This window comes from Triturus cristatus, chromosome 7 (assembly GCF_964204655.1).
Source record: "Triturus cristatus chromosome 7, aTriCri1.1, whole genome shotgun sequence".
NCBI classification, from domain to species: domain Eukaryota; kingdom Metazoa; phylum Chordata; class Amphibia; order Caudata; family Salamandridae; genus Triturus; species Triturus cristatus.
The window spans coordinates 1,125,505,976-1,125,528,035 of record NC_140590.1 but is presented as its reverse complement, the minus strand read 5'-3'; the positions used below and the strand labels follow the sequence as shown (position 1 = coordinate 1,125,528,035).

The window sequence follows — 22,060 nt, the reverse complement described above, 5'->3', positions numbered from 1 at the left end:
CATTGTAAAATGTCAAAATACAGAAAACAGTAGGTAAATAGTAAATACCCAAATCTCAAAACAATCCAAAAATAGTATCACATGTAATTACAAGTTATAAGCAAAACGAGTGCTCGATCAGCAAAAATTGATGTATAAATATACTTTTCAGTGGATATGCTATAAGGACCTGCACATCGTAAAGTATATGCTATAATGCAATGAATTATTCATGACAATTGTATTGGGTGCTAGCATATAGCCACATACTCATCCACTAAGAGTAATAGTCATCTCAGAGAATACAAGATTCCAAAGATGTTAAAATTTGTTAAGAAGGCAATGCAGCACATCTCAAAAGTAACATACACCCCTAAATTAATCTTTTCTCCGGGTATAGTCCATTAATTGTAAATTTCATTCAAAGAAAACAGTCGATATCCGTTCTTGATATAACTGGATATGTTGTATTTATTCATTGGTAATCATACAGATGTCCAATTTTCACAGCGCAGCCGACGCGCGTTTCGCCCAACGGGCTTTCTCAAGGCTTGTCAGGTTCAATGTCTCGTTCGTATTCAATGTATATGGCTTAAAATACAGCCTAATCTAAGTTCCGCATCCTTAATCAAAATTTCCATCATTCCAACTGATGAGTTGAAAAGTAATTTTTCCCATTCTTTAAGATGACCCCTGTCCAGGTCTTCAAATGAGGGAAAAATAAGAATTCGGAGACCCCTGGGTACCTGTCCTTTTTCTATGTATTTACGTAGGATCGTTGCGTCCCACCATCTGGAGAGTTCCTGACGTTTCAACCTCTCTAATCTAATGAATTTTTGTCTCATTCCTTCTTTTCCAGTTGATTTGGTATTGGCTTGACCTGAGATTGTATCGTTACTAAAAAGATCTTCTAGTAGCGCATCTCTATTGTCCTCAAAATTGGCCATTGTCAAATGTCAAAATACAGAAAACAGTAGGTAAATAGTAAATACCCAAATCTCAAAACAATCCAAAAATAGTATCACATGTAATTACAAGTTATAAGCACAACGAGTGCTCGATCAGCAAAAATTGATGTATAAATATACTTTTCAGTGGATATGCTATAAGGACCTGCACATCGTAAAGTATATGCTATAATGCAATGAATTATTCATGACAATTGTATTGGGTGCTAGCATATAGCCACATACTCATCCACTAAGAGTAATAGTCATCTCAGAGAATACAAGATTCCAAAGATGTTAAAATTTGTTAAGAAGGCAATGCAGCACACCCCAAAAGTAACATACACCCCTAAATTAATCTTTTCTCCGGGTATAGTCCATTAATTGTAAATTTCATTCAAAGAAAACAGTCGATATCCGTTCTTGATATAACTGGATATGTTGTATTTATTCATTGGTAATCATACAGATGTCCAATTTTCACAGCGCAGCCGACGCGCGTTTCGCCCAACGGGCTTTCTCAAGGCTTGTCAGGTTCAATGTCTCGTTCGTATTCAATGTATATGGCTTAAAATACAGCCTAATCTAAGTTCCGCATCCTTAATCAAAATTTCCATCATTCCAACTGATGAGTTGAAAAGTAATTTTTCCCATTCTTTAAGATGACCCCTGTCCAGGTCTTCAAATGAGGGAAAAATAAGAATTCGGAGACCCCTGGGTACCTGTCCTTTTTCTATGTATTTACGTAGGATCGTTGCGTCCCACCATCTGGAGAGTTCCTGACGTTTCAACCTCTCTAATCTAATGAATTTTTGTCTCATTCCTTCTTTTCCAGTTGATTTGGTATTGGCTTGACCTGAGATTGTATCGTTACTAAAAAGATCTTCTAGTAGCGCATCTCTATTGTCCTCAAAATTGGCCATTGTCAAATGTCAAAATACAGAAAACAGTAGGTAAATAGTAAATACCCAAATCTCAAAACAATCCAAAAATAGTATCACATGTAATTACAAGTTATAAGCAAAACGAGTGCTCGATCAGCAAAAATTGATGTATAAATATACTTTTCAGTGGATATGCTATAAGGACCTGCACATCGTAAAGTATATGCTATAATGCAATGAATTATTCATGACAATTGTATTGGGTGCTAGCATATAGCCACATACTCATCCACTAAGAGTAATAGTCATCTCAGAGAATACAAGATTCCAAAGATGTTAAAATTTGTTAAGAAGGCAATGCAGCACATCCCAAAAGTAACATACACCCCTAAATTAATCTTTTCTCCGGGTATAGTCCATTAATTGTAAATTTCATTCAAAGAAAACAGTCGATATCCGTTCTTGATATAACTGGATATGTTGTATTTATTCATTGGTAATCATACAGATGTCCAATTTTCACAGCGCAGCCGACGCGCGTTTCGCCCAACGGGCTTTCTCAAGGCTTGTCAGGTTCAATGTCTCGTTCGTATTCAATGTATATGGCTTAAAATACAGCCTAATCTAAGTTCCGCATCCTTAATCAAAATTTCCATCATTCCAACTGATGAGTTGAAAAGTAATTTTTCCCATTCTTTAAGATGACCCCTGTCCAGGTCTTCAAATGAGGGAAAAATAAGAATTCGGAGACCCCTGGGTACCTGTCCTTTTTCTATGTATTTACGTAGGATCGTTGCGTCCCACCATCTGGAGAGTTCCTGACGTTTCAACCTCTCTAATCTAATGAATTTTTGTCTCATTCCTTCTTTTCCAGTTGATTTGGTATTGGCTTGACCTGAGATTGTATCGTTACTAAAAAGATCTTCTAGTAGCGCATCTCTATTGTCCTCAAAATTGGCCATTGTCAAATGTCAAAATACAGAAAACAGTAGGTAAATAGTAAATACCCAAATCTCAAAACAATCCAAAAATAGTATCACATGTAATTACAAGTTATAAGCAAAACGAGTGCTCGATCAGCAAAAATTGATGTATAAATATACTTTTCAGTGGATATGCTATAAGGACCTGCACATCGTAAAGTATATGCTATAATGCAATGAATTATTCATGACAATTGTATTGGGTGCTAGCATATAGCCACATACTCATCCACTAAGAGTAATAGTCATCTCAGAGAATACAAGATTCCAAAGATGTTAAAATTTGTTAAGAAGGCAATGCAGCACACCCCAAAAGTAACATACACCCCTAAATTAATCTTTTCTCCGGGTATAGTCCATTAATTGTAAATTTCATTCAAAGAAAACAGTCGATATCCGTTCTTGATATAACTGGATATGTTGTATTTATTCATTGGTAATCATACAGATGTCCAATTTTCACAGCGCAGCCGACGCGCGTTTCGCCCAACGGGCTTTCTAAAGGCTTGTCAGGTTCAATGTCTCGTTCGTATTCAATGTATATGGCTTAAAATACAGCCTAATCTAAGTTCCACATCCTTAATCAAAATTTCCATCATTACAACTGATGAGTTGAAAAGTAATTTTTCCCATTCTTGAAGATGACCCCTGTCCAGGTCTTCAAATGAGGGAAAAATAAGAATTCGGAGACCCCTGGGTACCTGTCCTTTTTCTATGTATTTACGTAGGATCGTTGCGTCCCACCATCTGGAGAGTTCCTGACGTTTCAACCTCTCTAATCTAATGAATTTTTGTCTCATTCCTTCTTTTCCAGTTGATTTGGTATTGGCTTGACCTGAGATTGTATTGTTACTAAAAAGATCTTCTAGTAGCGCATCTCTATTGTCCTCAAAATTGGCCATTGTCAAATGTCAAAATACAGAAAACAGTAGGTAAATAGTAAATACCCAAATCTCAAAACAATCCAAAAATAGTATCACATGTAATTACAAGTTATAAGCACAACGAGTGCTCGATCAGCAAAAATTGATGTATAAATATACTTTTCAGTGGATATGCTATAAGGACCTGCACATCGTAAAGTATATGCTATAATGCAATGAATTATTCATGACAATTATATTGGGTGCTAGCATATAGCCACATACTCATCCACTAAGAGTAATAGTCATCTCAGAGAATACAAGATTCCAAAGATGTTAAAATGTGTTAAGAAGGTAATGCAGCACACCCCAAAAGTAACATACACCCCTAAATTAATCTTTTCTCCGGGTATAGTCCATTAATTGTAAATTTCATTCAAAGAAAACAGTCGATATCCGTTCTTGATATAACTGGATATGTTGTATTTATTCATTGGTAATCATACAGATGTCCAATTTTCACAGCGCAGCCGACGCGCGTTTCGCCCAACGGGCTTTCTCAAGGCTTGTCAGGTTCAATGTCTCGTTCGTATTCAATGTATATGGCTTAAAATACAGCCTAATCTAAGTTCCGCATCCTTAATCAAAATTTCCATCATTCCAACTGATGAGTTGAAAAGTAATTTTTCCCATTCTTTAAGATGACCCCTGTCCAGGTCTTCAAATGAGGGAAAAATAAGAATTCGGAGACCCCTGGGTACCTGTCCTTTTTCTATGTATTTACGTAGGATCGTTGCGTCCCACCATCTGGAGAGTTCCTGACGTTTCAACCTCTCTAATCTAATGAATTTTTGTCTCATTCCTTCTTTTCCAGTTGATTTGGTATTGGCTTGACCTGAGATTGTATCGTTACTAAAAAGATCTTCTAGTAGCGCATCTCTATTGTCCTCAAAATTGGCCATTGTCAAATGTCAAAATACAGAAAACAGTAGGTAAATAGTAAATACCCAAATCTCAAAACAATCCAAAAATAGTATCACATGTAATTACAAGTTATAAGCAAAACGAGTGCTCGATCAGCAAAAATTGATGTATAAATATACTTTTCAGTGGATATGCTATAAGGACCTGCACATCGTAAAGTATATGCTATAATGCAATGAATTATTCATGACAATTGTATTGGGTGCTAGCATATAGCCACATACTCATCCACTAAGAGTAATAGTCATCTCAGAGAATACAAGATTCCAAAGATGTTAAAATTTGTTAAGAAGGCAATGCAGCACATCCCAAAAGTAACATACATCCCTAAATTAATCTTTTCTCCGGGTATAGTCCATTAATTGTAAATTTCATTCAAAGAAAACAGTCGATATCCGTTCTTGATATAACTGGATATGTTGTATTTATTCATTGGTAATCATACAGATGTCCAATTTTCACAGCGCAGCCGACGCGCGTTTCGCCCAACGGGCTTTCTCAAGGCTTGTCAGGTTCAATGTCTCGTTCGTATTCAATGTATATGGCTTAAAATACAGCCTAATCTAAGTTCTGCATCCTTAATCAAAATTTCCATCATTCCAACTGATGAGTTGAAAAGTAATTTTTCCCATTCTTTAAGATGACCCCTGTCCAGGTCTTCAAATGAGGGAAAAATAAGAATTCGGAGACCCCTGGGTACCTGTCCTTTTTCTATGTATTTACGTAGGATCGTTGCGTCCCACCATCTGGAGAGTTCCTGACGTTTCAACCTCTCTAATCTAATGAATTTTTGTCTCATTCCTTCTTTTCCAGTTGATTTGGTATTGGCTTGACCTGAGATTGTATCGTTACTAAAAAGATCTTCTAGTAGCGCATCTCTATTGTCCTCAAAATTGGCCATTGTCAAATGTCAAAATACAGAAAACAGTAGGTAAATAGTAAATACCCAAATCTCAAAACAATCCAAAAATAGTATCACATGTAATTACAAGTTATAAGCAAAACGAGTGCTCGATCAGCAAAAATTGATGTATAAATATACTTTGCAGTGGATATGCTATAAGGACCTGCACATCGTAAAGTATATGCTATAATGCAATGAATTATTCATGACAATTGTATTGGGTGCTAGCATATAGCCACATACTCATCCACTAAGAGTAATAGTCATCTCAGAGAATACAAGATTCCAAAGATGTTAAAATTTGTTAAGAAGGCAATGCAGCACACCCCAAAAGTAACATACACCCCTAAATTAATCTTTTCTCCGGGTATAGTCCATTAATTGTAAATTTCATTCAAAGAAAACAGTCGATATCCGTTCTTGATATAACTGGATATGTTGTATTTATTCATTGGTAATCATACAGATGTCCAATTTTCACAGCGCAGCCGACGCGCGTTTCGCCCAACGGGCTTTCTCAAGGCTTGTCAGGTTCAATGTCTCGTTCGTATTCAATGTATATGGCTTAAAATACAGCCTAATCTAAGTTCCGCATCCTTAATCAAAATTTCCATCATTCCAACTGATGAGTTGAAAAGTAATTTTTCCCATTCTTTAAGATGACCCCTGTCCAGGTCTTCAAATGAGGGAAAAATAAGAATTCGGAGACCCCTGGGTACCTGTCCTTTTTCTATGTATTTACGTAGGATCGTTGCGTCCCACCATCTGGAGAGTTCCTGACGTTTCAACCTCTCTAATCTAATGAATTTTTGTCTCATTCCTTCTTTTCCAGTTGATTTGGTATTGGCTTGACCTGAGATTGTATCGTTACTAAAAAGATCTTCTAGTAGCGCATCTCTATTGTCCTCAAAATTGGCCATTGTCAAATGTCAAAATACAGAAAACAGTAGATAAATAGTAAATACCCAAATCTCAAAACAATCCAAAAATAGTATCACATGTAATTACAAGTTATAAGCAAAACGAGTGCTCGATCAGCAAAAATTGATGTATAAATATACTTTTCAGTGGATATGCTATAAGGACCTGCACATCGTAAAGTATATGCTATAATGCAATGAATTATTCATGACAATTGTATTGGGTGCTAGCATATAGCCACATACTCATCCACTAAGAGTAATAGTCATCTCAGAGAATACAAGATTCCAAAGATGTTAAAATTTGTTAAGAAGGCAATGCAGCACACCCCAAAAGTAACATACACCCCTAAATTAATCTTTTCTCCGGGTATAGTCCATTAATTGTAAATTTCATTCAAAGAAAACAGTCGATATCCGTTCTTGATATAACTGGATATGTTGTATTTATTCATTGGTAATCATACAGATGTCCAATTTTCACAGCGCAGCCGACGCGCGTTTCGCCCAACGGGCTTTCTCAAGGCTTGTCAGGTTCAATGTCTCGTTCGTATTCAATGTATATGGCTTAAAATACAGCCTAATCTAAGTTCCGCATCCTTAATCAAAATTTCCATCATTCCAACTGATGAGTTGAAAAGTAATTTTTCCCATTCTTTAAGATGACCCCTGTCCAGGTCTTCAAATGAGGGAAAAATAAGAATTTGAAGACCTGGACAGAGGTCATCTTAAAGAATGGGAAAAATTACTTTTCAACTCATCAGTTGGAATGATGGAAATTTTGATTAAGGATGCGGAACTTAGATTAGGCTGTATTTTAAGCCATATACATTGAATACGAACGAGACATTGAACCTGACAAGCCTTGAGAAAGCCCGTTGGGCGAAACGCGCGTCGGCTGCGCTGTGAAAATTGGACATCTGTATGATTACCAATGAATAAATACAACATATCCAGTTATATCAAGAACGGATATCGACTGTTTTCTTTGAATGAAATTTACAATTAATGGACTATACCCGGAGAAAAGATTAATTTAGGGGTGTATGTTACTTTTGGGGTGTGCTGCATTGCCTTCTTAACAAATTTTAACATCTTTGGAATCTTGTATTCTCTGAGATGACTATTACTCTTAGTGGATGAGTATGTGGCTATATGCTAGCACCCAATACAATTGTCATGAATAATTCATTGCATTATAGCATATACTTTACGATGTGCAGGTCCTTATAGCATATCCACTGAAAAGTATATTTATACATCAATTTTTGCTGATCGAGCACTCGTTTTGCTTATAACTTGTAATTACATGTGATACTATTTTTGGATTGTTTTGAGATTTGGGTATTTACTATTTACCTACTGTTTTCTGTATTTTGACATTTGACAATGGCCAATTTTGAGGACAATAGAGATGCGCTACTAGAAGATCTTTTTAGTAACGATACAATCTCAGGTCAAGCCAATACCAAATCAACTGGAAAAGAAGGAATGAGACAAAAATTCATTAGATTAGAGAGGTTGAAACGTCAGGAACTCTCCAGATGGTGGGACGCAACGATCCTACGTAAATACATAGAAAAAGGACAGGTACCCAGGGGTCTCCGAATTCTTATTTTTCCCTCATTTGAAGACCTGGACAGGGGTCATCTTAAAGAATGGGAAAAATTACTTTTCAACTCATCAGTTGGAATGATGGAAATTTTGATTAAGGATGCGGAACTTAGATTAGGCTGTATTTTAAGCCATATACATTGAATACGAACGAGACATTGAACCTGACAAGCCTTGAGAAAGCCCGTTGGGCGAAACGCGCGTCGGCTGCGCTGTGAAAATTGGACATCTGTATGATTACCAATGAATAAATACAACATATCCAGTTATATCAAGAACGGATATCGACTGTTTTCTTTGAATGAAATTTACAATTAATGGACTATACCCGGAGAAAAGATTAATTTAGGGGTGTATGTTACTTTTGGGGTGTGCTGCATTGCCTTCTTAACAAATTTTAACATCTTTGGAATCTTGTATTCTCTGAGATGACTATTACTCTTAGTGGATGAGTATGTGGCTATATGCTAGCACCCAATACAATTGTCATGAATAATTCATTGCATTATAGCATATACTTTACGATGTGCAGGTCCTTATAGCATATCCACTGAAAAGTATATTTATACAGTATGTACATGCAGTTTGGTAATTTCCAACCAAGGTCCCTATGTGAAAGAGTTACTGGCAGAGTAAATTTGTACTAGCAATTTTGGGGAAATTAATAATGGTTGTATCCCAAAGACGTAGTTGTCTCTGGGTGTGATAACCATTTTAACACCTGCACTCGGCCCCACAAGGACAGCTGGAGGGCTAACCATTTGTCAAAGTTATTTTGGGCTTGATCAAGAGGGGTATTAAATCATCCTATACAATATTGGAAAGGCCTCTGTTGAGGAGAATCCCAAAATGTGTAATCTCTTTCAGTATCCACTTAAAGGGGAAGCTCTAAGTGCAGGCCTTAGTGGTTATTTGGGATGGTGAACTAAGAGAAGGTGTCCAAAAGTTCTATGAGGGCATATAATGAGTCGTTCTGATTGGTGGCAGTCATGAGTATGTCGTACCTATACAGGAGTGCCTTTACATTAGTAGGTTTAACTGTAACACTACTGATATGGGAGGAGAGTCTGAGCGCCACTGCCAGTGGTTCTAAAGCTAGGAGAAATAAAAGAGAAGTGTAGGCACAACTTTTTCTTATGGAAAAGATGTGAAAGAAAGCCACCACATTTTAGTTGTGCTTCAGGTGCCTGGCACAGCCATCTAACCTTGTTAATAAACTGTGCCACTATCCAAACATCTCCAAGACTTTGAACGAATAGGACCATTCGAATCGTCAAAGGCCTTATCTGTGTATTAGGAAATGGCCATCTGTTCCAGGTCGGACTCTGGGTGCCCATGGCATATGTGATAACATCCTCATATGATTCCTGGATGATCGTCCTGGGACAAAGCAAATGTGTGAGGGGTGTATCAAGGATGGAATAGCTTCACCTAGCTGTGGCGCTTCTAGTTTGGCTAAGATTTTGATGCTCAAGATTATGAAGGATATGGGCCTGTAACTCCTGTACTCTAACAGGTCTTTGTGCTCCTTTGGTAGTGGGGGAACATTGGCTTTGTTAGAGAGAGCTCTGAGAAAGCTGGACTCCTCGGCTCCCTAAAGACGTCGTAGAGAATGGATTTAATTAGGGGCTTGCAGGCTTTTTTTTAGAATACTCCTGGGAATCCGTCTCCTCCAAGTGAAGTGTAGGTCGGGGAGTTTTGAGATGACCTCGCCAATCTCTTCTACTCAGATATTTACAAAGTTCTTCTGCTTGAGATGTCTCCCTCCAGAAACTTGCTACCTTCCACAGGGAGAGATATGAGAATGGGATCAAACCTATCTGCCTTTGCAGGGTCATTAGTCTCTGATGCATTTTAAAAGGACTCATAAAAGGATGCAGTTGTCTCTGTGATATATTCTGTGTGCATTAGAAGGTGTCCCTGGCTGTAACGCGCTGCAGGTATTGCCAGCTGCGCCTCCCTTTGTTGTAGCTGGAGAGCAAGCTAGCATCCTTCCTGCCTTTCACCTCTTTCAAAATAGCACCTTTGCAACTTTTTAAATGCATTTTCTGACTTGTTAATATAGAGGTTATTAAGGGCGCATTTCTCAACCTCAAGTTGAGGCCAGAGAACATTGGCATGATTAGCACTGCTGTTCATTTTGTAATGTTATCATCCATGCATTTCATCTCCAATTGAGTGACCCTCTTTTTAAGCACTGTGTCCCTCACCGTGGTAAATTTTCCAGTATAGCGCTAAAGAGCAAGCCCTCCCAGCCAATGCCTTGGTCAGACCATTCCGCATTACCATTAACTTGGTAATTGGATTATTTGAAGTAATCCAGCCCTCCTCTGTTGGTGAATGAGAACAGCAGCTGCAGTAGTGCACCTATAGCTGACTTGAGGAGCACACTGCTAGATTCAATTGCTGTAATTCCAGACTCTGTAGTGGAGAGAGAAGTTGCCATCAGCTCTTGGCTTAGGTGGGTGGTAGATCAGTTGGCCCCTAGTATGGCCTCAAGAAAATGATTTTCTCAGTAATTAGCTCTAGAGAGAGCAAGTTTACTGACCCCAAGTTTACCTCTACCTCAGTGGAGCCTAGACAGTCTTTATGTTCCCAATCCAATGATTTTTTTCTAGGGTACATTCCTCAAAACTCAGTTTAATTTAGCTGGGATGAAAATCGCTCTCAGCAGGTCAGAAGTCATAGATCAGATGCGTCCAACTTCACATTCTCAACTTTCATGGCCCAATCTTTGGAGGAAGTGACAGCTGCCTTTGTGAACTGCAAGTCAGCGTCACTAATGGACCCCATGCCTCCTCATATTTTGAAGTCTATTTCGGATATCATTGCTCCGCTTTATCATGAGTTCTTCGTTAACTCCCTCAGGGGTATTACTGGAGGCCTGGAAAAGAGCTAATGTGACCCCTTTGTTAAAAAAGGCTAATGCGAATACCAAATCGCTAGATAATTTTAGACAACTCTCTACTCCCAGTCAGCTTCAAAGCTTATGGAAAAGTTGGATAACCAACAACTTTCCACCTTTCTAGTTAATAACAACCTGCTTCATCCCTCACAATCAGGATTTTAGAGCCCATCAGAGCACTGAGAACACATTACTTGAGGTTTCAGAGGCCATTAAGATCAATCTGGATTCTGACCTCAATGTGTCCCTGGTGCTGTTGGACATGTCAGCCACATTTGATACAGTGGGTCATAACATCCTGTTGGACAGCTTAGAACATCTTGGTTTGACAGGCTCGGCATGGAGCTGGCTTGTTTTTTTTTCTGAGAGACGTGAGCAGGAGATTTAGATGAAGCTGTATGCCTCGGGGGTGAAAAAGTTGAAATTGTGGAGTGCCTCAAGGTTCCTCTTTAAGTCCTACACTCTTCAACATCCATACGCCCCCCTTTGCATATTTGGTAGAATACTTTAACATGAAAGTCATCCTGTATGCAGATGACACTCAACTCCTGCTTGCGTATTATGAGGATGCTACCGACATAAAGGTTGCCTTTTCTCATTACATGATGGCTTTGCTTGACTGGATGAATACTAATAGCCTGCAGTGTAACCTCGATAAGACTAAAATCTTACTGTTTGGGTGGGATTCCCTTCCAGGATTGTCAGGACCTTGGCCCAACAATGTTCCCCCACTGCTCCCTCCTTCGGCGGCGAGAAATTTCTGCATTATGTTTGATGACCAGCTTTCATATGGGGCTCAGGTGTCAGCTGTGGTGAAGGCCTGCTTCTGGATCCTTCGCATGTTGAACACGTTTCATCATTTGCTCCCTCATGAGGCTCAGGTTATCATGGTTAGGGTTATAATCCTATCAAGGCTGGATCACGCCAATGTTTTGTACTTGGGTCTTCCAGATTACTTGATCCAGCAGTTACAAGTTATGCAAAACATGGCAATCCTGCTACTGTATAAAATTCCTAGACGAGTGTCTGTGTCAGTATTTAGAGACAAATCGCAATGGATGCCAGTTCGCCAACGCATCATGTATTAGACACTGTTCTTCACACACCAAGCCCTTCATGATAAACAACCTATGTACCTTAAGGAACAGATTAGGGAATACATACCAGGGAGACCTCCTCACTCTAGTAATGCCAGACTTATTGAGATCCTCCTTCTCTTCTAATGCAGCGCGAAAGTGGAATCAGCCGCCAGTACACCTGAGGTCCATCTCGGAGGAAGTTCTTTTTTGAAAGCAGCTGCAAACATTCTTATTCAGATTGTAGGGGTTTCAGAAGTGTGGTAGTACTCTGGTTCTATTCTGCACTTATTACCTGGAGCCTCAGAACACTCTTTGTGGGTAGCTGTGCACTATAGAAGTAATTGCATTATTTCATTCATTAATCATCAAGGCTTTCCAGCTTCGCTTTACCCACTGCTCTTTGTATTTGTAGGGGCGAAATACCAAGTGTGTATTATAAGCATAATTTGTGCAGACATGTGCATTTAGTGATGTTTTATCTTCTGGAGCTTTATAGTTAGAGGATGACATCCACCAGCCTCATCCTATTGGTTTGCGATGACCTAGGTGTATAGAGAGGGGAACCAGACAATAATTCCAGATTTGTATACCGTGAACTTATCACCCCTAAGGGTATCCAGGCGCTGGGGGCAGTCGGGGAGAATAAGGGAAAATTGCCCAGAGTCACCTGATGCTGAGCTGCTGCCAATTCAGGGGATCGAACCATGAGCCCCGCACGCCATTTCCAGCTGCTCTGACTACTGCGCCACACCTCTCCCTCTACAATGATCAGACTTCCTTCCAAATAGGACGTCATCCATAAATGGCTGTTGGAGTAATGTGGCTCGTTGTAAGGAAAATGTCTATCCTGGAGGAGGGTCCATGTAACGGGGAGAAAAAGGTGCAGTCTTGTCCCCTGGGTGGGTCAGATGCCAGATATGTACTAGTCTCTGATGATAACATGTCGTGAGGATGGGTCTGTCTGAGGTAAGGTGTTTGCCAAGAGGGGCCAGTATGGCTTAAATAGGACATGTGGTTATATTCTAGTCTTCCTATAACTACTCTTGTGACCACACAATCTGTGAGGAGTCTAGAGAAATGGGCAATAAAGGGGGGCCACCATTGGTGTCTGGGCCATTGTCTTTATTTTGGAAAAAGAACACTGTCCTTCCCCCGTCAGTTCATGTACATAATATTTTAAGGGGACAGACTTATTTGCTGGGAAGTACTTTCCCACAACTTGTGTTCATGTGTGTGGATTGTGATTGGGGGTTTCTTTTCAGGTAAACGAGTAACCTATTAAGGGCCCTCCCCACATTTTAATTTGTCTGCCTCTTAGGGGGACTAGTGAGTTTCCTGAATCAGGGCAATGTCTATGTGCCCGTAGTGCAAATGGGTCAGTATTCTTTGTCACTTAATAAAGCTATTAAAGCTTAAAATAGAGGCGCACAATATGTAGATTCGTTTTTACTTGGTCCTGATGGGTGGATGAGGGCTTGTGCTCCAATAAGAAAACACTCCTTCCGAGCATAAAAATTACTCAGGGACATAAGGTGTAAAGCCTTGGTATTGTATAGAAACAGTACACTGTATTATATTATTGTTAGCATAAGTAAGTGTGTGAGCTGGACCTTTATATCTCCTGTCCCTCTATGAACTATTATTCTCCTGTTTAAGGCTCCAACATTCTGCACCGCAGTCTAGTTGTTGAGTCACTTGTCATTCAAGGTGTTCCATCCTCCTACTTACCTTGTCAAGTCACTTGTATGCGATGCAAAGTCAGAGGGCACAGATTTTATTTCTGTAGTCAGGCTAGAGAGCGTGGAGTCAAAACATGCCATCTTAGAGCCCAGAGCAGAAATGTCTTGGAGGACATTGGCTAGTGACATCTCTGTCAAAGCACCTTCCTTTGAAGCACCCGCTACCTTGGCACCAGTGAGGGACTCTGAAAAAGATAACTGCCAGAACGCTTTGTTCTGCTGGTGTTGCGTCCAGATGTTGTGCCTGGAACATGTGACCCAAGTAGTAGCAAGTGTTGTGAGATGGACTAAATGGGGTCCATCCATGTTGTGCGAGCTACTGGTCAGTCATCAGGTAAAAGGAATCTAACACCCATGTTTGTCTGTGAGCGGGAAAGTTAGCAGGGCAATCGGGTTCATAAGGCTTTGGAGGAAGGTGACAACGTTTGTCTACTGGTCCAAGATTGGCTCTTTCTGGTCATCCCGAGGAGGGCCTATGAAAGACAGTAAGTCTTAGATAATTTTTGTAGGCCTTTAGAGGTAGTGCAATCAAGAGGTTTCTTCCACAGGTTTGCCTAGTTTACTCCCAAGGGGCCTCCAGTGTCTGGTTCAGTGGTGGCCTTAAGCATATTGCCATCTTGTTGATCTCAGGGGAGTATGGTGGAAGACAGCATGTGAAGTTGTCTAGTAAAAAGTGCCACTTCAAGGTGCAGGATCCCCTCACTGAAAAAGTGATAGTCAAGCTGTGTGTGACAGCCGTAATGTATATGACAGCTTGAGCTCATCTCGTACTGTTGGAATCTTGCTGAGTTATGATGTAATAGAATGTGGGAGTCTGGGAGGCAGTTGGAATAGACAGAGCTTGATGACAGCTGGAGTGGCTGGATGGGGCCTTTGAATGTAGGGAATAAATACATCTGAAATATGCTTAACCCTCTGTATTCTCTATCCATGCACCTGTCATCGAGGTCCCTTACCAGCTGGGGCTGAATGTTGGGTGGCATTCGTGTGGTTCAAGGGTATCTATTCCATGCACCTAATAATGGTAATGCCATCATTAGAATTGACAATACGCCGCCATGTGCATCAATGTCTATTTGGGCCTCACAAACAGCCTGCAGGGCGCAGTGCCAGCCCAATGGTAGTTAAAGGGTCACCTAACATTCTCCCTGCAACCGTTCACTGTGTGGCTCCACCAGCTCTTGTGGTCTTTCGAACATGGGCTATTGTGAGTGGATTCTCTAAGGTGGTCCAGGGAGGTGTTGCTTCTTTACGACTGAAAGAGATGGGCCTATAAATTCTAGACCTTTCCTAGAATCACACTCTGATGGTTCTTCTTCGCAGCATGAGCGTGTAAAGGGGAGAAAAGTTGTTAAAAAACAGTCAATTAGTCAATAAATCTCTTTAATACATATTAACCCATGGACAACTACTTACGATTAGTTAGTTTATTACAAAGCCAAAATTAGCTGGACATCAAGACACCTCAACATGAGGGTATAGAAATACAAAGGAATTAGCATGAAATCAAATATGTGCATCAAATTCAGATGGTGCAGCATAAGCAACACAATCATTTCAAGAAGTAGGATGCAGAAAATCAGGAAGCATGAGTCCAAATTTACCTGCATCGAGGATTGGTGAGTGAAATACATTAATTCTATACCTACTCTAACATCACAGTGATATCCACACATAAGCATTTTCAGAAGGAAGGATAAAAGGTGTCAGTGCATGCAATCTTCCTAAGAAGTCTCTCTCCCATTAATGGGTCATGTAGCATAAAGCCCCCACAAAGATAGAGCTCATTCTAAGATGCTCTCTCTATGAAGGCAAAAAAGAAGTGGGGCTCTATCCCTAAGTCCAACAACCAGTTATCCACAGGTGGCGCTCCGAATCTCGAATCACCCAATCCACTCTGTGTACAGTCCTGAATGGACTTTTCCATGATAATTTGTCCTAGGTTCCCAAACCTTCACCTGTGTGAATTGTAACGCCCTTTGTTTATCGACTCAAGCCACACGATTGTAACTTCTTCTCTCCTTGTCTAGCTAGTAAGACCAGGACAATACTCTGCCTAAAAGACCGCTTCTTCAACTGCAATACAAAAACGTGTGAAAGAACAGATTCCACAGCACACATGAAATTCAACTATTAATTTTAAATCAAGAGCTGTCAGCGACTTGCATTTCAAGCCTACGAATTTCAGCTAGCATGCAAGCTTTACGAACTCACATAAAAATGAATGGACTTTCAACTAATGCATATACCTATGTATGAAATTGCATAATTAATAATCACATTTAGTACACGAGTAGATGTCAACTGCACAACAGGAATTCTTTGTGTTAACTTTCGGCTAGTTGCATTCATTTTCTACTTTAATTCTCCATGATCCTTGTCAGTAGCCTAAGATACATCACATATTTATGTTATCATATTTCACAATTCTATGAAATGAAATTTCCACTCTTTCACGACTCAGGTCTGTGGATAGCCGCTGTGCACTATCTGCTATGTGGACCGGAGATGTGGTAAATGGAAAGCCCCATAGATACATGGGGAAAGAGGATGACGGTCCCGTTTGTGGCTCAGGTTGTGGTGGACCGCCTTAAGTTCCTGTAGAGTGATGTTGGACAGAGGCAGCCTACTGGGAGATAATGCACTCCCAAGTAGCTTCCCCAATCAGCAAGATTTAATAATGGAGCAGCTATCTTCCTTCGTGGATGGCTCTGGTCCTTGGCCATCCCTCTCTGAACTTCATGACTAGTACTTTTCTCTCCCTGACTGCGAGAGTAGCCTCCTCATCCAAAAATCCCACTGGGAGTGGGTGTGCAAGTCTACATTTGCTAGTTGTAAAGACAAAAAATGCAGTTTCTTTAAAGTCTCAGCAGGGGATTAGAGGAAACTGGTAGGTATGCGCACTGCCGTAATGCCAACCAGCCGTGTTCCATGCAGGTAACAGCGGTGGGGCCATGTAAGGGATGATTTTGAGGGATGATGCCGAGGGAAAATTTATTATTTATTTAATTTTCCCTCAGCATCATTCCTTAAAACCCCCCCTACACGGCCCCACCGCACTATTGCTGATACCTGCACGGACCGCAGCTGATGCCAACAGCGCATTAAGAAATAAAGAAAGTACATGCTTCGTGGCAAGAAAAAATTTAAAGAAAATGTGCTTTTGAGGAATAAAGTACATTTAAGAAAAATTATTTTACTTTGCCGACGCATTCCTTTAAAATTTGGATAGGAAAAGTTTCCTCTCGTTAAAAAAAGGCTGTATAAAATAAATATATTTTTTTAAACGTTATTTATTCAAGTATATTAAAAACTAGAATCAGAACAACCAAACTTGCCTGTAACTAAAAATGCATTGTATTGGTTTGTGAATGCCTGCTTTTTTCACGAGAGAGCCAGACAGCAGGAGAGCCGCCAGGCACAAGCAAGAGCAAAGCCAGTCGTTGCTTTGATATTTAAACTAGGGCCAGGTGAGAAGGAACGCATCAGCTTCGCAGAAGTCACAAGACACACTGAATGTATCAATGGCCCAGTGACATTATGACAGGAGCTGCGGCTTGGCACACTAATAACTGCCACATGCATCAACATTACTATTTGCGATTACCAAATAGCGAATTTTAAGGAATTTCTATTTGGCAATTGCAAATACTTATGCATGTAGGAATCGCAATAAATTTTGTGATTCCTAAACATTTGCTAATAGCGATTCGGTACTTGCGAATCACTATTAGCTAATGTGGCCCCATTAATTCCCATGGGCCTACAGGCCCATAGGAACGAATGGTAATGGTAATGCATTTGCAAATTGCGATTACCAAATTGGTTATCGCAAATTGCGAATGCAAAAGCAAGAGTGCCCGGATGCCTAAGGCCCCCCTGATGCAGCCCCCCAAAATGTGAGTGTGCACATGTGCAGAACACACATGCCCTAAGGGCATGTGTGCGCTGCACGCCACTTTGAAAAGTGCACTTTTGTGCATTTTTCAAAGCATGCACAAATTCCAATCAACAACAAGTTGATCGTAATTAGCGTTTCCTAAATGCACAGTTTGCATTTAGGAAAGGCTACATGCATCGCAATTAGGGAATCGCAAATTGCGATTCCCTGAATGCATTAGCAATTTAGGTAATCGCAAAGAAGTGCGATTACCTAATTTGCGAATGCAAAGCCTTTCATGCATTAGAAAAGGCCTTTTTGCGAATCGCCACATTTGCAAGGGCAAAAATGCTTGATGAATGTGGCCCTAAATGTGTTATCAGTGGCCAAGGGACTGCAGGGGAGATGACAAGTCAGCTGAACGTAATGGCAACCAGGCAGCTGCATGACAGGAGTTGGAGTGCACACAGATTTTGTGAGCAGCCTCCTTGGGCAGCATTATGGGTGGCAAAGGTCACTTTAAATGTACTAGAAGCTGGTGGCAGCATCACAGGCGCAACCTCTAATGCTGAATATGTAAACAGTGGCCCAGTACCTGCACCGCAGGAGTTAGGAACTACTTAGTGCTCCATCACCAAAACCTTAATGGAAAAGCAAAAGACGTAACGTAAACACCTGTTAAATGATGTGGGCTTGTTGGACAGCTACTCCAAGCAGTGGCGAATGCAGAACAAAATGGGAAGGCAATGGCTGAGGGACACAGACCCAAAGACAACCCTCTAGCTTTTATTAGTTCTGTTGCTTTTGAAGAATGTATTTGTTTATATTTGTTTATATGAGCTATGCTATAAAATGTAACGCTTTCAGTAGCCAGAAATGACAATGAAATGCATTTTCAAATTATGATTTAGAGCTGACCTCACTTTTCAAAATGGTATTTTAACAACAGGATATATTTTATAGGAATGTATAGCGTTATTTTAAATTCCAGAACGGTCCCTCTCCTGACATTGGAGGACACTTTAATGACAAAAACAAGGAGATGCACCTGTGTACACCATACATTATAGCTACTATTGATGGCAGGTCGGATTACGAATTGGGCAGAGGGGCATCCCCGGTGTGCTGCCCCTCCACACAATCACCAAAGGCCTATTGTTCCAGCATCTGGACTGACTGGTTATTGTAAGTCTGCACTTGTTTTTCTAGCTGGAAATCTGTCTTGCAGTAGTTGAGAACACAAACACAGCCAGGGCCCTCCCTGCATCCTACAACATCATCATATAGGAAGCTCTTGAATGCCAGTCCACTCTGTACCGCCATGCCTTCCTCACACTTGTTCTCCAGTTCCACCCAGAACACACACCCCCATCTCATTTACCGCCTGCTCCAAAAAACTGATTTAATGATTTTGTTTTTTGTTTTGATTGACCTTTCTGGGGAGATGTGGCATTGTGTAGCTCAAAATGGACAGCTGTTCCATCCATCCATCCAGTTGCGGTGATATAGGGGTTGGCATCTGAGACTGGAATTTGAGGTGTACGCAACGTACAGGATGGTGGACTTGGGGAGGGTCAGAAATGTGACAAATTATTTGATGCTGATTGTAATCAGAAGACTGAGGAGGGCATTTCCTTGTGGCCTTGGCGGTTGCATTTTCTGGGATTTTGAAATTTCAAAAGATTATCTTGTTAGAGTAGCAGATGGAGAAGGGCGATGAGGTTTGACTCCTTAGACCTTCATTACTAGTTGCCTTCTTAATTGTAATGGGACCAGTAACATCAGTAGCATACTGCAGCTCTCTAAACTTTTAGCCGGAGATTTTGGCTGGAAGTCTGCACCAAAATGAGGAATTACAGGGGAATCGACCTCAAATTTCCAACTCAACAGGTAATTCACAATGAGCTGTGTTTTTCAGCTAGTGAGAATTGGAAAGAAAGAAAATAGCTTGAATGGTCAATATATTGTATGTCTCTGGCAGGTGTGTGCAGGTCCAAGCTGAACCATGATATGTTCTATTGAGGTTAATTGTTGAAGTTAGGGGAGGAGGATGGTAAAAATGTGGGTCAAGATGTTTAAAAAATAGGTATCTGTGAAGATCATGTCATTGAGGCTGTGAGAGAGGATGAGCTCATATACGTCTTTTTCAGGAAGGAATGTAGAGAAAGCATACATCAGAGGGCTAGGGACTGATTTGATTTTGTACTGGAATGCCATGATACTGATTGGCAGTGTATTGAAGGCACTCATTATTTCTTTAGAATAACTATGAAGCCCACCGTTCAAATGAAGAGCCGGTAAAGATATTTCAACTGGCTTAAAGTAACTGAAGTCAGTCCCCCATCATTCTTTTGGGACAGTACCAGAGACTTGAGAAGAACCCTCCTCAATCTGTGAGCAACCGTGAAGGAGTACCACTACAATATAAACCTATGTGACACAGATCATATATCTACAACGTGACGGATGCTGTCAATGTGTTTTGAATGTTTCTTGAGGACATGTTGGATTTTTGGCCTTTTTAGAATGAGCTGCTCAGTATGTCCTTTCTCTTTCAGGAAACACCTAAGGGATGAATGCTCCTTGATGGACTCACTTCACCTCTGCCTTCTGATACAAGAGATCGTCTCACAGTTCCTTGTAGTCACAAAGCATAATATTCTCTAAGACATCTCTCATGTTACCGCTGTTTCTTGTTATGCTTCTCCAATAAAGTAGCATAGAATTACGCATTACACAACTTGCCTCTTATTTAGCTTCCTCATACCATCCATGAGGTAGAAACAGGTCCTAAGGTTCAGTCATGTGTTTCCATGATTTAGTCATGTATTTCTGCATGTTCTTCTATTACCATTTGGGGGTACTGTTAGTAAGAGAAAACATATATTGTAGGAAACAAATTATGGGAAAAAACAATTGCACAGCAGAAAGGAGGTCTAACCTAGAGCAATTGATAACACAGTTGATAAAGTAACCTACACATGTTTGCAAAATGTAATCTTGAAAAGAAAAAAGTGTCCATAACTTAAATTTCTTAAGGTTTATTCTGGTTTGCCCCGGAGCATTATTGGCACAGGAAGCTGATCAGACCCTAGGCCAGCAAACGTGCCTGCTGCTTGCGCTGTACCAGTCAACTGTAATTTCTATTCTTTAATATTGGGGAAATAACATGTGCTTCTTCATCATCTATGACTTCACTAATACCGGAGGATCTGTCTGTTTTGTGGTTTACAAAATTCTGAAAGATCCCAAATAGTAATACTTCCATTTAGTTTAAGGAAGAGTAGAGTTTCGAACCCCCCCCCTTGAAGGCCCACAGGTATTCATCAAGTCTAATTCCAACTAGCAGCTTATTGCAAAGTGTGCATGCATGTATGGAAAAGGAATGACCATCCGATCCTGCATTTCGTAATGTAGGTAGGATCATAAAGTATTTGACATTAGATCTAAGCAGTCCTTTCAGGGTGTGCACCTACAGCCGTTTTCCTAATACTCTGGTGTTTTCATAAGGGATTCTTGTTAGATTCAGTTGTTTCATTTGACATGTTTTCATGTCAACCATCTGCCCGGCTGTATAACATTACTGAAGCATCTTACAGGGGGCCATGTTAACATCATCAATGCACTAGAGAGCACAGTTGCTGGAGACAGGTGAATTTGATGGCTCACATGCATAATGGAGAATACTCCCCCTATACGAGCACCATGCAGGGCAGAAGACGCACCGTTGGAAAGAGGCTAGTCTACTCTTTCCATTGGTAGCTCTCCCTTCTGTATTCCTGCTCGGGGATCATGGTCATGATTCTTGAGTAGGAACCAACCACCATACACCATGGATGTGTTTTTTTGGGAGGGCCCCCCTCCTCCCAGATTTTAGGGATTATGGCCATTTGTTGATTAATATTTCATATGCATTTTCCCTTCACTAGGAGGTGATCAGCCCCTAAGGAAAGAAGATAAAGAGAAAAGGCACCAGCCTTCTTGCTTTATGCCATCCCTGGGCAACTTCAATCACGTGAGGGGTACTCTTTGATAGGAGGCAGTCTCTTCTTTCCAATGGTGCCGCTCTCGATATTATTCCTGGCAGGGGATTGTGGCTAGTCTATGATCCCTGAGGAGGAATGCTCCATTACACCACTTGAGATTGTTTGGGGGGATTGCCCCCTCTTACTATAGGGACCAAACGGCTTGGGGGCAAAACATGTACAATTTGGTGCTCTGAGTCCAGGAGCCTTGTGCAGACCTCCCACCCCACCAGCAACTTTATTAAAAAAAGAGAGGCACAATTAAAAATTGAAAAATTGCCCATTTCCAATGGTGTCTCACTGGTAAGCATTCCTGCTCAGAAATCTTGGTGGGGCCACAACGACAAGCATAAA

General features: G+C 40.5%; 1 long non-coding RNA gene across 2 annotated transcripts in view; it reads left to right on the top strand.

Moving 5' to 3' along the window:
* LOC146811207 (uncharacterized) overlaps positions 1-20,421 on the top strand; it is a 181,458-nt gene extending 161,037 nt beyond the window's left edge. For both annotated transcript variants that reach the window (XR_014965795.1, XR_014965794.1), the window contains one exon: positions 20,240-20,421. This is a non-coding gene — a long non-coding RNA (uncharacterized LOC146811207). The remainder of the gene's footprint in view (positions 1-20,239) is intronic.
* The last annotated feature ends 1,639 nt before the right edge of the window (positions 20,422-22,060 follow it).